This window comes from Triticum aestivum, chromosome 7A (genome assembly GCF_018294505.1).
Source record: "Triticum aestivum cultivar Chinese Spring chromosome 7A, IWGSC CS RefSeq v2.1, whole genome shotgun sequence".
Lineage (NCBI taxonomy): Eukaryota > Viridiplantae > Streptophyta > Magnoliopsida > Poales > Poaceae > Triticum > Triticum aestivum.
Genome location: NC_057812.1, coordinates 582,460,395 through 582,478,075, shown reverse-complemented (window position 1 = coordinate 582,478,075; position 17,681 = coordinate 582,460,395). Strand labels below are relative to the sequence as shown.

Here is a 17,681-nt window from a genome sequence, read left to right as displayed (position 1 = left end):
GATCACGATTTCTGATCCGATTTTCATTTTGGTTTATCTTTTCGCTCATTTATTGGAATCAGGCGATTCAAGCGCCTGGAGTTTCGTCTCGAAACCCTCTTTCCGTTTAACCAACTCAAACAAGTTTTCGCTTTTGTAAAATTTGACTTAGATCCAGATTAGTAAATGAAGTTTGTTTCTTTCGCCGTTTGCCTTTCATTGTTTCGTTCGATTTGATTCTTTTTGCAAACCGGAGTTCTTAAGTTAAACTTTCTGGTTAGATTTCTTATTTGAGTTTTACTCGTGCATTAGACGAGTATTTATTGTATGCTTGTTTGTTTGCGATAGAGTACCCGGAGTGCGCCGCTTGCTACTTTGAATCTCTAGGTTTCGCGGATCATTAGCAAGGCAAGTAACACTTTGATCATATCCCTTCATACCCAGTTTTATTGCATTATATTAATCCTCAAACAATTGCATGATTAGGATCTAATTAAATTGTGGGTTTTGGGAAGTAGATGAGGTAGTACATATTACCTATTTTATTATCAAACCCTTGGGAGTTACTTCTACGTTTTCTTATATTGCCATGCTATGCTAGTAGACGTGGATTGGGTGAGTGTATCCATGACAGATATGAGATTGATAAATTAATGGTTTATTTAAGGTGGCAACTTAAACACACATCTGGGTGGATTGAGGCACCTGGGTATTCCAGCGATTGCTTGTTTTTCTTTATGGACCGACACCCAGGCTCAAAGGGATCATGAGATTATTCATACTAGAAACTTTCGTGTAGGTTGGTACTGTGGGCTCTAGCATAGTTGACTAAGTCGTGCGAACTCTTACAGTGGTAGACTAGCAGATGTAGGGGTTGTAGGTTGGTACTGTCTACCTGATCGTAAGGTGCTAGCATTTTTGAAAGACTATGTCTCGGTCATCCGTTTCTCAAACATCATGCAGTGCGAGAATCCCATCGGAGGAGATCGAGTCTTGTGGGGAAAAGTGCGCAAACCTCTACAGAGTGTATAAACTAATCATGGTTAGTTGTGTCCCCGGTTATGGATGTCTTGAGTATCTAATACTTGGATTATCATGTGAATCTCCTCATGTTACTTTAATAAATACTATTGGGTTTTAATGATGATACTTAATTGGGATTGAGAGGATGTCTATCTTCTCAATGTTTAACAACCACCATGATAGTTAAATAAAATTTATTTCTTTGCAGTAGGGAAAAATTGGCTTTATGCAAAAACTGTAACCATAGAGCTTTCCACCAGCCATAATGCATGTAGTATAGCTTTATTGTTTCATTACTCTCTATGTGTTACATTGCCAGCATATTCCATGTACTGACCCGTTTTCGGGCTGCAACGTTCATGTTGCAGACTTTATCATACGACGAGTAGGGTGCCTTTAGGTCGTGGTTCTATACTCAGTGATGTCGTTGGAGTTGATGGACTCACTTATCTTCCAAGCCTTCCGCTGTTATCGTTATTAGATGTCCTTAAGCCATATTTATTGTAATAAGTTCTCTTTTGAGACATACGTTGTAATAAGTGTGTGATTGCTACTCTGTTATAAATCCTTCAAGTACTATGCGTGTCAGCATTACTGATCCAGGGATGACACTAAAGCACAGAGATCAGACTGTTTGAGGTCTGGTCTCTACAAGGATGAGCACAAAATGTGGAATCCACGGAAAACGCTCGTGTTGCACAACTCAAGAGAGACGCTAGCACGATTGCTCTATAGGCGGATACGACACTTGTGCACAACCTATAAGATGCAAAATGTATGAACTTTCTATCCCAAGTATGCTATGTATGTATGGCTCTCGGTGTTATGATCCAAGATGATCTTATATGCAATGTGGTATGATGTTATGGCACTTGCTTACAAGCTCTTTGTTCAGTCTTTTTCTTTGCTTAAAAGCTTTTTTATTTCTTTCTTTTGCATGGCCACAATGCGGAATGCACAAACCAAGATAGCAATTGTGTATATGCGGGAACAAACTTGAGGCACACGAGATGATGTGATACCAATATGATATGGTATGTATGCAATGTTTGGTGTAGATCACTAATGTGCACAATAACGTTGCCGGCAATACTCAAATGGCTAGTCTCGATAGGCAAGTGACGCAAAATGGGCTATGGGTTATCAATGCAATGGCAAGGGAATATACAATGGAGGGATACCACGATACCGAGATGATATGGAGGTTACCGTTGTCGGTGTCAAAACCGGCGGATCTCGGGTAGGGGGTCCCGAACTGTGCGTCTAGGATCGATGGTAACAGGAGACAGGGGACACAATGTTTACCCAGGTTCGGGCCCTCTCTATGGAGGTAAAACCCTATGTCCTGCTCGATTGATATTGATGAATATGGGTGTTACAAGAGTTGATCTACCACGAGATCGTAATGTCTAAACCCTAGAAGTCTAGCCTATGTGGGTATGGTAATGAGTATATGTGGTGTCCTTTCTGAATTACCCCCTTCGGTTTATATAGACACCGAGGGGATCTAGGGTTTACATGGAGTCGGTTACATAAGATGGAATCTGTGGTCCCCAAGCTTGCCTTCCACGCCAAGTAGAGTCCAATCCGGGCACGGTGCATTCTTCGACCTTCATGTCTTCACAACCCATCAGTCCGGCCCATGGATAACAGGCCAGACGCCCGAGGACCCCTTAGTCCAGGACTCCCTCAGAAGCCCCCGAACCAGTCTTCAATAGCGAGGTGCTCGGCACACATATTGTCTTCGGCATTGTAAGGCGGGTTCTCACTTCGATGATCTCTAGGTATGTATTCGGCCATTGATCCAATGTCGCCTCCTTGGCTTCTGCGCGTTGAATAATCTTTTTCATCCACGTGTCGAGTGAATGTGGAAAGTCAGGGTATTTTTGTGAATAACACCCCCTTCATGCGAGGAAGAGCGCCTATTTAAAGAGATTGGACCCCAGATCCATTCAGCGCTACATAGAAGAAATCCCCAGAGACTGCTTAGGAGAAACCATCCCGGCATGGCTAGTGCTCCCAGCTCCTTCGCTCATGCCGGCCCAGAGAAAGGCGAGTGGGAGAGGTGTTCCGTGTCTCACAGCCGTTTGACGAAGTTGCAAACGCAGCGATTCCTTCCCCATGCAGATCTAGTCCCTATTCGATCGGGGCTAGCTTCCTTCAATGAGGGGACTCAGGCAGAGGACTTCCCCAATCCGTCCGAGGGGGGAGCGAGTGTGTTTTGTCCCCTACCTGCTCAGAGCAATCCATCCGTTCCTCCGAGAGCTTCTGGAATATTACAGCCTCCAGCTGCACAACTTCACTCTGGCCTCTATTCTACACATTGCGGGTTACGTCGCTTTATGCGAACTTTTCCTGGGCTTCGAGGCTCACTTCGAGTTGTGGAGGAAGTTTTTTTGTCTCGTCCCGTGCAATCACGAAGGGTCAATATTTGAAGTGGGCGGAGCCGAAGTATGGCGCATCGCCAATACCGGATATCCATCTGGCACGCCAAGGAAAGCACATGATGGATGGCCCTCCGAATGGTTTTATATAGAGGAGGTTGCGCTTCCTGACCCGATTCAAAAGGGTCTTCCTGAATTTGCTCATGCCCCGCTGAAGAAACGCCACAGTGGGCATCCCCGGAGTCTTGAAGAGACAGACGGCGCAGAGGTTTGTCAGCTGATGAGCAGGATAAGAGAGCTCACTCAGTCCGGACTAACAGTAATCGAGGTTATGGAGATTTCCATAGCGCGAGGGGTTCAGCCGCTCCAATACAGAGGGCTTCCCATGTGGCACTATAATGGGGAGGACGACGCTTCTCGATGCGGCCAAAAAGGTCCGGATACCCCTGCCGCTTTGGCTAAGATATTAGCCGAACTGTTCAAAGGGGAGGAAAAGGAATTTCTCCACATCAAATTTAGAGACGGGTACTCTATGTATAACCCTCCTAGCTGGGTAAGGCCCGACCCCTTCGTTTTTACTTCTTCCATCTCCGAATTGCCTTTGATAAACTTCTAGCTTGTTTGCTTATGACAGCACCGGCGAAAGGTCACCGAGGGATTTTATAGTCCCGCCCCACAGCCAGAGGACCACAGCTAGATCCCGGGTTCGAAGAGGACCCTGATATATTTGTGGTGCTTGCGGAGGGGGTGTTTTACCAGGCGAGCTACGATGACACAGAAGTGGCCATCATCGCCGACTACCCCGGTCTTCTTCCAGCTTCACACGTAAGTGATTTGAACACATCTTATTCAAAAGAGATCTCTCCTTCCTTCTTACCCACCGCACTGTCTTGTGTTCAAAAGGGGAAGGGTTCGGCGCGCCGTACTACTCCGACGGTACCTCCGAAGAGAGTGTCCCCCCACTACACCACGGTAGAGGTTAGGTGACACACTTTTGTTGGCAAAGGTCTATTAATCTCTACAGGAGATATGTCGCCGTAGCTTTGAAGCTTTGTAATCAGATGATTTGTCGGCCAATGTACATCATAATAGACACACTATGTGTCAGAAATCATGCAACAACAATGTATATGTCGGCAACCACTTAGTGACATAGCATCTGTCGGTAGATGTGCACGTCCTGATAGTTTTTATGGCAGCGTAGGTATGTGCTTAACGACATAATATATGTTGGCGTAGGTAGGGTGTATGGACACAGATTAAGTGTCGGCGTATGTGGACACGTGTCAAGCAAGGAAAGGCCAAACAATTGCCGTGTGAATTAGGCGCGAGAGCCCAAAAATTTCAGTGCGGCCGTCCCAGTTTTCACCCCCAAAGGAACCCGTAGCCTCACATCCACTCGCGTTAACCCAATCCACTCTGCCCCTGCCCCCAACTTCCACCGCGGCCGTTCTCGGGGTCTCCGTCCTCGGACCCGTCCCTGCCGCCACCTGCGGCCATAGCCCCGAGCTCCCCGCCCCCTCCATCGCCTACCTTCCTTGGTCCCTTCGCTGCCCAAGTCCCCACCGCCGGCGGTGAGCATAACCCAGATCCCCTAACCACATCGATGCATGCCTTCCCTAGTGACGTGACCACCGACAGCCCCGTCCACCGGGGCCTTCACCGACCACCGCTAGCCCTCTCGAAGGACCAAGACAACGCCCTCCACTCTCTCCTCTCAGGGAAAGATCCTTCCTATTCTTCCTCTCTGGAAGGACCAGGACATCGCCCTCTTCTTCTTCCTCTCAGGGAAAGATTCCATATGTGGTATGTTGCATCGCAGGAAAAATTATCTTCTGCCATCTCATGTGCCTGCCTAGTTAGTTATATCTATTAGTTTGGTCTGACAAGCTCTTGTCTGTTATGTGATGCTTTATTTCTCTAAAAATGTTGTGGATCTGAAAATTTTCAGTTACTCTGTTATGGATCTGGTTTAACTCTAATGTTGATGCACTATTGTTGTCATTGTAGACTATTAATGCATTTAGTTCTCTGTGAAATTTTTCAGCTACTTTATTTGGTTAATTGTGTTGTGCGACTATTTTGTCAGGCATCCAGTAATACTTCGGTTGGTGCGTGAAGTTCAACAAAATATTATAAAAGTGAACCTTGATTTTAATTTGGAGACACAAGAAAGACACTGACATATAAAATGTCATTGAGACAATGGCATATATATGTCATTGGGAAAATGAATGGACATGTAGGAAATTGTTGGTCTGGTGTCCTGTTTTAACACTTGTTTGAAACATCTGAATATTACACCCTAAATCCTATGTAAACCTTGGGAACTTATTATCACTGGATCTTATTGTTGCCATGTAAGCTTGATTGCTGATCTACAACATGGTTATGCTTTATGTCATGTCTTCACCTTTGTTTGGCCAATCTAAATAGAAGAACAAAAACACAACTCCCTAATCCTTTAGATTCAGTATGTGGCTCCATGCAAGTTTATCATTGGCATGTAATAATATGATGATAAGCTTCATTGTTTTATTTTTAGCTTGTGCTAGAGGCATGCCGCTGGCACCGTTGGGCCCTCATTTATGTTATACAAGCCATTTGAGGATATGACGTGGTAAGTCAGCAAATGGAATGGATGGATCCATCATTTTGCCATCCTGATGCTTGTCCAGGATTTCCTTTTTGTTAACCAGTTCAACTAGTCCATCATTTTAAACTAGGCCCGCGAAATGAAGGTTCAGTTTATCACAAACAATTTTAATATGTATCACCTTACTATCTTGGCAGATGAGCTATTTTTTAGTCAACGCATGGCGAGTCCACTTGGAACTGAATAGGCACTGGTTCTTCTTCTTACTCTCCATGAGCCCCTTATACTACTGCTATGGTTTATGTGCCTACTTTTAACTCTCTCGTCTGAAATTGGGCTGCTTTGTTTCAGCTGATCTGATAGTGTGGGTGGGATATACAAAACAACCTTGAGATGTGTCCGCGACCAATCCACATTCGGCACAACTCCCACAACTTGAACACCAAGCTCTTTGCCATTTAAGTACGTATCTGCACCCCAAATGGCTTATTTCAAAGTGTAGAGCGTAGTTTGCAACTGAATGGCTCAGTTTATCCTGTGACTGCGTCATGTGTAATTTAAATTCACTACTACCAGCACTAGCCGTTGTAACTGTAGCTCACTGGTTGTATTAGGAAGTGCTCTGCTAATGTTTCTGCAACTCATGACCGGTATTTGAATCAATTCACTAGGCATTACGTAACAGCTGAACACCACTTTTATTTTATGGTAGATGGTTGAGAGAATAAACTGGATGGATGACCAATCCGAGAAGGGCATTGAACAAAGTGTAGGTATCATGGTCAGTTATCTCTAAGGTATACCTTTAGCCTTTTAGTGTGTTTAGAAGTTACAAGATGACATGATTTGTTTCTCTGTATGTAGGATCTATCTGCATGCATACTATATTTATCGGCTTTATTCATACTGATGTCTTCCCAAAGCGACTATGTATTAGAACAGAAGCAATAGGGGCCTGAACCAATAGGGGTCTTCCCAAAGCCAACCAATCCAGTTTACGCATCCATTTGGCCAAGCTAGTTGGTTGCAACGTGAATGTAAATAGGCCAACGATTGCAGCGAGAGATGCGTTGCTGATTAGTAGTATGCGTTTGTCCATGAGCGTCTCCCTTCTATTTTTTTCATTCATTGGGACATGAGCGTCTCCCTTTTATAGGTATTTGACTGTTAGACAATTTATATACATGTCCATGCATGGGTCTGTTGAATTTTTTCCTAGAGTTCAAAGTGATCCCTTGGTATGCGTTTGTATTTCTATGAAATATGATCCTGCTGTTTTTTAGGAAAAATATTCTGGTGTCATAAGTCTAGATGCTTTTGCTGGTATCCAGGTCTTTGTTGGCACGGCTGCACCTCTTTGGTTACCTGGCATGGCAATGCAACATAAGTCTACATGGTATTGTTGTACATAACATGATGATAGAACATAAATTGTTGACACTAAGCGCACATATTTTGGTACTTAGTCGTCCATGCATGATTTATTATAGTTAAAATTCTATTGTAGGTGCGAACCAACATGTGATTGGGTGGTTAGGGGTAGGGTGCGCGTGCGTGCGTTTATATGGATACGTGTATGTGCGTATGTATGAGCGTGTGTGTCTGCACTATGTTGAAAACAAATGTATTGTAGGCATGCATTATTTTTAAAAAGAATGCGAAGAGAGATACTTCATTAGATAAAAAAAGTATCTCCTAATATCATTGTCGTCACTATAAGTTTGATTTGTATAAGTGCAAATCTACTTGGTAGAGCTATTCTTTTTGTGAAACCCATGTCCGAGTTAAACATGATGCACTAAGCAATACCGACTGTATTATCATAGAACGCTAATGTTCGGACTATCTATTTGGTAGAGCTAGTATTTTTCTTAAATCCACAGGACACATCAAATAGGAGTCCAGGCTGTTTTTTTTCTTTCACATGCTAGGGCGCTTATCTTGTGCGTGGGGGGTTAGGTGCCGGACTCTTCTTTTGTTTTTCCGTACTGGACGCTTCCTCTTTTCCGTGGGAGGTTATGTAGCTCTTAATCATGAAAAATCTAGAGAGGTTGCGAGGGAGTTTGTCTTTTCTTCAGTGAATGCTTATGTAATAGACTATAAAATAAGCTACTGGGTTGTATGATCTCTGTTTCAGATGGTCAATACCTTCATTGTTGATAAAACTGCAAGCACATGAACATAGTTCTATATAGTACCATGTGAGCCGTTGATATCATGAGGATTTATTGACTGACTGTGTTAATCCACAAATGAGCTTTGAACAACTTGAGCTGATTACACTTTCTTGACAAATTTTGTCAAGAATTCTAGGTACTTAGCCAACTGGTGCACATGGACGTGATGACTTTGCAGCGTTTACGGACCAACCAACTTGTAATCATGGATCTTATGTGTTGTAGACCATTTGGTGATTTTGTTATTTTGGAGCTGGCATTTTGTGCATGTGGATACAGACTTGTGTGTTCTGGATCATCTAGTTGAAGTTTCTCATACCGGCAAATAGTGTCATCTTTTTGTGACTTGTGTGTTCTGGGTGATTATTGAGATGGTAAAAACTATGCTTTGTCAAGATTGATGTGTTTGTCAACTTGTGTTCAATGTATATGCATGTTTGTGAATATATTTCATTGTTGTACAATACATGTTCATCTTGAACCTGCTTCTGGATGTGGGGATAATAATTGAATCTGTTTAGAGCTTGTATATATTGTTTGGCTGCACATCACTTTACTAGCAATTTATTAGTCGGCAAAAGCACTATCTGTCGGTGTAGGTAGGGCGTATGTTGATAGACTATCTGTTGGCATAGATGTGGTGTATGTGGCTAATAAAGTGTCGGCATAGGTAGGGTATATGTGGACACGCTATATGTTGCCATAGATAGGGTGTATGTTGTCTGATAAACTGTCGGTGTATGTAGGGTGTATGTGGACATACCATCTGTCGGCGTATGTAGGGTGTATGTGTAACACCCTCGATGCAACTATAGCTCCCACGTGTCGAGGCACGACTTAGAGGCATAATCGCATTGAAGGCAATGTCGCAAGTTAGGCAATCTTCACAACATCCCATGTAATATAAATAATAAAAAGGGGAGATACATAGTTGGCTTACACTCGCCACGTCAATCAAAGTACATAAATAACATTACATCATCCAATCACTCATGGCCCGACTACGGCGCCAAAATAAAAGATCAACCCAACATGCGACACGGTCCCGATCACCCCAACTGGGCACCACTACTGATCATCAGGGAAAGACACGTAGTATCATTGAGAGTCCTCGTCGAACTCCCACTTGAGCTCAAGCACGTCACCTGGAACGGAGTCATCAGGCCCTGCATCTGGTTTGGAAGTAATCTGTGAGCCACAGGGACTCAGCAATCTCGCACCCTCGCGATCAAGACTATTTAAGCTTAATAGGAAAGGCAAGGTAAATATGTGGAGCTGCAGCAAGCGACTAGCATATATGGTGGCTATCCTGTTCGCAAAAGAGAGCGAGAAGAGGAGGCAAAGCGCGAGCGAGAAACTAGAGAGCAACCTGCGCAAACATTACTCCAACACCGTGTTCACCTCCCGGACTCCGCCGAGAAGAGACCATCACGGCAACTCACACTGTTGATTCATTTTAATTAAGTTAAGGTTCAAGTTATCTACAACCGGACATTAACAAATTCCCATATGCTCATAACCGCGGGCACGACTTTCGAAACTTCAAATCCCTGCAGGGGAGTCCCAACTTAGCCCATGACAAGCTCTCACGGTCAACGAAGGAATAGACCTCCTCCTGAGACATTCCGATCAGACTCGGTATCTCGGTTCTTCAAGACACTTCGACGGGTTAAAACAAATCCAGCAACACTGCCTGAATGTGCCGACAAATCCCGATAGGAGCTGCACATATCTCGTTCTCAGGGCACACTCAGATAGGTCAAGCTATGAGTAAAACCAACCCTCGAGTTTCCCCGAGGTGGCCCCGCAGGCTGCCTGGTTCTGACCAACACTCAGAGGAGCACTGGCCCGGGGGGGTTTAAATAAGATGACCCTCGGGCTCCGAAAACCCAAGGGAAAAGAGGCTAGGAGGCAAATGGTAAAACCAAGGTTGGGCATTCCTGGAAAAGCTTTAATCAAGACGAACTATCAAGGGGTTCCCATTATAACCCAACCGCGTAAGGAATGCAAAATCTGGGAACATAACACCGATATGACGGAAAGTAGGGCGGCAAGAGTGGAACAAAACACTAGGCAAAAGGCCGAGCCTTCCACCCTTTACCAAGTATATAGATTCATTAAGATAACAATATAATATAATTATATCCCAACAAGTAAATAATGTTCCAACAAGGAACGGTCTCCAATCTTCACCTGCAACTAGCAACGCTATAAGAGGGGCTGAGCAAAGCGGTAACATAGCCAATCAACGGTTTGCTAGGACATGGTGGGTTAGAGATTTGACATGGCAATTTGGGAGCCATGATAAGCAAGTGGTAGGCATCGTAGCATAGGCATAGCAAAAGAGCGAGCATCTAGTAAAGCAAAGATAGTAGTGATTTCGAGGGTATGATCATCTTGCCTCCAAAGTTGTCAGAGTTGACTGGATCCTCGAAAGCAAACTCAACGGGCTCCTCATTAGCGAACTCGTCTCCCGGCTCTACCCAAACAAGACAAACAAGCAATAAGGACACAATCAACCACGTGCAAAGCTCAAACAATATGATGCAAGGATGGTATGCTATGCGGGATGCAATATGTGATGCATATGCAAGATTTGGCAAGGAATGCATGAACCTGTCCTCAACTTGGAAAACCAAGTGTGCCACTGGAAAGATGAGATGAAATCACTTGAAAATGATATAAAGATCACCGGAATCGGAGTTACGGTTTGGAAATGGCAAGCGATTCAAATATGACCACGTTCTGCGATCTACAGCAAGTAGCCATCTAAATGCAACAAGATGAACATGCTACAGCACCCAAACATGGCATCAAAATACATGGCAGGGATCCATTCATGATGCTTAACAAAATATGAACACTGAGCTACGGCCAATTCATCCATTAACAGGTTCAAACAAGCATGGCAAAAATGCATTTAGTAAACAGATTTCAGACTTGGTGAAATTAACACTTGTCTGGAATTTCAGATCGGGTAGCACACTTTGGAGCATGAAAACTATATGCTATAGGTACTGAACATGGCAAAGTAAATCATGGCATGGAGCTACTCAAAGAGATTAACAAAAGTCCCTTAGTGACCTTGAGTCAAAAGGGATCAGAAAATACATTTACAAGCATGTGAACATGGCAAAAACATAATCAGATCACAGACTTGGTGAAAAACTGGAGCATGCAAAAACAGATATCAAGTAGGCATGTTTACGAGCTCGATGCACTCACTATAGAGCATGTCATGACAACCTAATCATACACCCATCAAGAATACACATTATACAAGCTAGACATGGCAAGAACAATAACATAGCATGCACGGATCAACTACAACATCCTCGGCAAAATCGCTAACAAGTAGACAATCTGCCTAGATTCACGAAATAGCAAAAGTAGAGCTCGATTGACTCAAGCTAGGGTACTCCATAATTGCAAACAAAGGCATGGATGGATAGAGCACTACAAAATTAACAAAACATCCTTACTGATCATCCTCAAAAGAGGCACGAATCACTAGGAAACAACATGAACATATGGCATATTGAAATAAACAGATCAAGGACTTAGTGGAATTGCTAAGTCCCTGAAATCAGCATTAACGAATGCACCACTTTGCAAGCTTGTGCTAGTCACCACACACATCACAAAAATACATGGGTTGCACCTCTGGATAGATGGCAAGGCACATAACAAAACATATGTAGAGCTCAGGGGCATATCATGCACACAATAATCATGGCAAAAATGACAAATATCTAATTGGAACAGCAGATCTGGCAATTATCTCAAATAGCACTCTTCCAACAGCATTTCGGGCATCAAGATGAACTCAAATGAAAATGATGCAATGAGATGAAATGATGTACTCTCTGAGATGAACATTTTGATATGCTATATGCCCAAAACGAAGCTACGGATGCAAAGATACAACATGATGAACAGGGCAATATGAACTAGGGTTTCGGGAGAAAGTCAACCCAAATGTCCAGATCCAGATCCGGTGCACGGGAACTGAGGTCGCTGGAACAGTATGCCGGAAGTCACCGGAGATGGCCGGAGGAGTCGGGGCGGCCGGCTTAGGGTGCGAACGTGGAGGAGGAAGCCGGAGGCGGCGCGGTGGCGGCGTCCGCGGCGGAAGCGGTGTGGCGGGGCGGCCGGAACGAGGAGGCGGCGCCGGGCGGCGATGGCGCCCACGGCGGCGCGGCGAGGCGGAGGTGGTCGGCGGCGGCCGGGTCGGGGAAGAGGCGCGCGGGCAGGCGGCACGCGGGAGCCGGGCCGGGAGGGCCTCCCGCGGGCTCGCCGGGCCGGTGGCGCGGGGCGGCGGCGCCTGCCACGTGGCGCGACGGGAGAGGGCGAGGGGACGGCGGCGGACGTGTCCGGACGGGGACGGACGTGTCCGGCCGGCGCGAGGTGTTTTTTTAGGGTTTCGAAGAGGGGATACGAGATTTGGAATGGGGGAGGTATATATAGGCATAGAGGGAGCTAGGAGTGTCCAAATGAGGTGCGGTTTTCGGCCACGCGATCGTGATCGAACGCTCTAGATGATGGAGAGGGTTTTGGTGGGTTTGGGCCAAAATGGAGGGGTGTTGGGCTGCAACACACACGAGGCCTTTTCGGTCCCTCGGTTAACTGTTGGAGCATCAAATGAAGTCCAAATGGTACGAAACTTGACAAGCGGTCTACCGGTAGTAAACCAAGGCCGCTTGGCAAGTCTCGGTCCAATCCAGAAATGTTTAATCCCCAGACACGAAAGAAAGGTAGAAATGGCCACCGGAGGAGAACGAAGCGCCGGAATGCAAAACGGACAACGGAGAAAATGCTCGGATGCATGAGATGAACACGTATGCAAATGCAATGCACATGATGACATGATATGAGATGCATGACAACGACAACAACACACGAAGGCAAAAACCCGAACCCGAGAAAATAAAATAACTTAACGCCGGAAACGGCAAGAGTTGGAGTACATATTGGGTAAATCACATCTGGGGTGTTACAACACTCCACCACTACGAGAGGATCTCGTCCCGAGATCTAGGACTGAAAGAACGCCGGGTACTCAGAATGGAGGTGATCCTCGCGTTCCCAGGTAGCTTCACGGTCGGAATGGTGTGACAACTTGACTTTGAGGAATTTTATTGACTTGTTGCGAGTCTTGCGTTCAATCTCTTCGAGAATATCAACGGGGTGCTCACGATAAGAGATATCTTCTTGGAGCTCAATGTCCTCAAAGTTGATAGTGTGGTCAGGAGTCTTGAAGCACTTTCGGAGCCGAGAGACATGGAACACATCATGAACATTTGCAAAGTTTGAAGGAAGCTCGAGTTGATAGGCGAGATCGCCTCTCTTGCTGACGATCTTGAAAGGTCCCACGTATCTGGGGGCAAGATTCCCTTTGATACCGAAGCGACGAGTACCTTTCATAGGAGAGACGCGGAGGTAAACATGATCTCCGATCTCGAAAGCCAAATCACGGTGCTTACAATCATAGTAGCTCTTCTGGCGGGATTGGGCTGCTTTGAGGTTATCTCGAATGACTTTGTACATTTCCTCTGCCTCTGTGATTAAGTCATTACCCAAAAGCTGACGTTCACTGGTTTCAGACCAGTTGAGAGGGGTACGGCACTTCCTGCCATACATAATTTCAAATGGGGCCTTGCCCGAACTTGCTTGAAAACTGTTGTTGTAGGAGAATTCAGCATATGGAAGACAATTCTCCCACTTCATACCGAAGGAGATCACACAAGCCCTGAGCATATCTTCAAGAATCTGGTTGACACGCTCGACTTGACCACTAGTTTGAGGATGGAAAGCTGTGCTGAAGCGGATGTTGGTGCCCATGGCCTTCTGAAAAGAATCCCAAAACTTGGAGGTAAATATGCTGCCACGGTCTGAAGAGATCACTTGTGGAATACCATGCAGAGAGACAATCCGAGAGGTATAGAGCTCCGCCAATTGAGCTGCGGTGATAGACTCTTTGATAGGCAGAAAATGGGCCACTTTAGTGAGTTTGTCGATGACAACAAATATAGCATCATTGCCACGCTTGGACTTTGGAAACCCAGTCACGAAGTCCATCTCAATGTGGTCAAACTTCCATTCTGGAATGGCAAGAGGTTGGAGGAGACCGGCTGGCCTTTGGTGTTCTGCCTTCACTCTTCCGCAGACATCACATTCATTCACGAACTGAGCAATCTCGCGCTTCATTCGAGTCCACCAATAAGCCTGCTTGAGGTCCTGATACATCTTCGTGCTCCTAGGGTGGATGGAGAGGAGAGAATTGTGAGCCTTGTTCATGATCACTTTACGAAGGTCACCTTTGGGCACAACAATACGATCCTCGAAGAAGAGAGTATCCTTGTCATCAAGGCAGTAGCACTTGTACTTCGGTTGACTCTTGGCAATCCCAATCTTCACCTTTTTCACCATAGCATCAAGAAGCTGGGCTTGGCGAATCTAGTCTTCCAAGGTAGGAGAGACTTGAAGGTTGGCGAGGAAACCTTGAGGAACAACTTGCAGATTTAGTTTACGGAAAGCTTCACAAAGCTCGGGTTGATAAGGCTTAAGAATAAGACTATTGCAATAAGCCTTCCTGCTCAATGCGTCAGCAATCACATTGGCCTTGCCTGGAGTATACTCGATACTCGAATTATACTCTTGAATCATTTCGACCATCGAGTTTGCCTGAGGTTGAGATTAGGCTAAGTGAAGATATACTTGAGACTCTTGTGATCAGTGAAAATGTCCACTTTTCTTCCCAATAAGAGATGTCTCCAAGTCAAAAGAGCATGCACAACTGCCGCCAACTCAAGATCATGAGTGGGGTAGTTCTTCTCGTTGGGCTTCAACTGGCGAGAGGTATAAGCCACAACTTTCTTCTCTTGCATCAACACTGCGCTGAGACCTTGGAGAGAGGCATCGCAAAAGACCTCGTACGGCTTGGATTCATCAGGCGGAGTCAGAACTAGAGCAGTGACCAATTTCTCTTTCAAAGTGTTGAAAGCAATGTTACACTCCGGAGACCAAACGTACTTGACGTGCTTCTGGAGAAGATTTGAGAGAGGCTTCGCGATCTTAGAAAAGTTTTGAATGAATCTTCGGCAGTAGCTTGCGAGACCGAGGAAGCTACGGAGTCGCTTCACGTTCTGAGGAGGTTCCCAATTCACAATTACAGACACCTTCTCAGGATTCACCGCAATGCCCTTGGCAGTGATGATATGACCAAGATAAAGAACCTCATCGAGCCAAAATTCGCACTTTGAGAACTTGGCGTAGAACTGGTGTTCCCTGAGCTTATCGAGCACCAAACGCAAGTGCTTGGCATGATCTTCCTTGTTCTTCGAAAAGACCAGAATGTCGTCGAGATAGACCAAAACAAAGTCATTGGTGTAGGCGTTGAAGATGAAGTTCATCATGCGAAAGAAAGTCGGAGGAGCGATAACGAGGCCAAAAGACATGACAGTGTACTCATATGAACCATAGCTTGTTCTGAAAGCCGTCTTGGGAATATCTTGCTCACGGATTCGAATCTGATGATAACCCATACGGAGATCAAGCTTGGAGAATACTTGGGAACCTTTGAGTTGTTCGAACAGCTCATTGATGTTGGGAAGTGGGTATTTGTTCTTGATGGTCTTCTTGTTCAATGGATGGTAATCAACACAAAGTCGGTCTGTTCCATCCTTCTTCTTCACAAAAAGAACACCACAACCCCATGGAGAAGAACTAGGCCGGATGAGACCCATTCTCTCTTGAATATCGAGTTGCTTCTTCAGCTCCTTCAAATCTTCAGGTCCGAGCTTGTAAGGACGCTTGCACACTGGTTCCGTGCCAGGCTCAAGATCAATGATGAATTCAACTGGCCGGTGCGGAGGCATTCCTGGAAGCTCTTCTGGAAAGACGTCTTGATATTCGCAAACGACTGGAATTTTCAAGATAGCATCCAGTTCACCCTTCTCATTGAGAGAGAACAGACGGATGGTATCATCACGACCGGCAAAGACAATTACATCCTCAGACGAATGAGTCAATTGAATCTGCCTGGCTGCACAATCAAGCTGAGCCTTGTGCTTAGATAGCCAATCCATTCCGAGAATAAGATCAATATCCGAGTTACCAAGAACCATTGGGGAAGAAAGAAACTTGTAGTCACCCAACGTGATAGTAACATCTGGCACCTCCAGACTTGCACTCAAACGTTTTCCAGGAGAAACGATATCCATTTGTTTACCCAAATGAGAAGAAACGAACTCATGCTTGGTAAAAAATGGCTTTGACATGAAACAATGCGATGCACCAGTGTCAAAAAGAACTCTTGTGGGAATATCGTTAATAGGAAGGTTACCCATGATGACATCTGACGAGTCCTCTGCCTCAGCTGTGTTCATCAAGTTGACCTTGGCGTGCTTGGGGTTATGCTTAACCACAACTGTACTTGCCGATCTCACAGGAGGAGGAGGAGGAAGACGCCTCTGATTGAAACACTTGTTGGCATAGTGACCCTTCTATTGGCACTTGTTGCACATGACCTTTGAAAGCGGACGGTGATACGGAGCACTCGATCTTGGAGCTTGAGACGAAGTCTTATTCTGAAAGCCAGGGTTGGGTGGGTGGGAAGATCCACTGCCACCTTTGCTCTTCTGCTGATACGACTGACGGAACGGAGGAGGAGGAAGCCAATACTTCTGCTGCTTGGCCACTTGAGTAGAGGAAGAAGGGGTAGTGTCTTTGACTCGCTTCTTGGAAGCATCACACCTCAGTTGAGTAGCCTCTTGCTGCAATGGTATGTTGTAGAACTCATCGTACCTCAAGGGCTCAAAGAGAACAAGAACTAGCTGGATTTCTTCTCTGAGACCACCCCTGAACTGGTATATCATGCTCTTCTCGTCGGGGACGTCCTGCTTAGCAAAGCGGGCGAGCTTCTGAAACAACATGTTGTAGTCATAGACAGACAAAGAGTCTTGCTTCAGGTTGCGGAATTCCTCACGCTTGCTTTCAACCACGCTCTGAGGAATATGATGAGCTTTGAAATCTTGACGGAATTCATCCCAGGTAATAACACGTCCACCTCTGGAATCCTTGTACTGCTGGAACCATTCTGCAACTTGATCTTTGAGTTGGAAGGATGCGAACTTGACAAAGTCCTCAGGCCTGACGTTACTGCACTCGAAATGCTTGCACAGATCCACGAGCCAATCGTCAGCATCAGTTGCCTCAACACAATTGCTGAAAGTCTTTGGCCCATTAGCAAGGAACTGGTGGAGTGTAGCAAAGTGATTCTGATTGTTGCCTTGGTTGCCTTGGTTCGCTTGATTGCGCTCTTGAAGAATTTGCATGATCAACTGTGTGTTTGCATTGGTTGCAGCCATCACAGCTTGACATGCCTCCAAAGGAGGTGGAGGTGGTGGCGGATCCTGATTCTGATTCTGATTGGTGCTCTTAGCGGGAGCCATCCTGAAGAGGTTGACCACCGTTAGCACATTGACAGATAAAATGAAGTTGAATCAAACGGGATGAAAATTG

The 17,681-nt window shown here is 45.4% G+C and overlaps 1 long non-coding RNA gene across 3 annotated transcripts; it reads left to right on the top strand.

The window, feature by feature from the left end:
• The first annotated feature begins 4,750 nt into the window (after positions 1-4,750).
• LOC123152360 (uncharacterized) lies at positions 4,751-8,679 on the top strand. Of its 3 annotated transcripts, XR_006476130.1 has the most exons (6): positions 4,751-5,192; positions 5,932-6,006; positions 6,180-6,235; positions 6,334-6,444; positions 6,695-6,779; positions 8,296-8,679. It is a non-coding gene; the product is annotated as an uncharacterized lncRNA (long non-coding RNA). The 3 variants fall into 3 exon arrangements; XR_006476128.1 differs by having other exon boundaries at positions 6,180-6,444; XR_006476129.1 differs by having other exon boundaries at positions 6,180-6,444; positions 8,288-8,679.
• Positions 8,680-17,681: the final 9,002 nt, after the last annotated feature.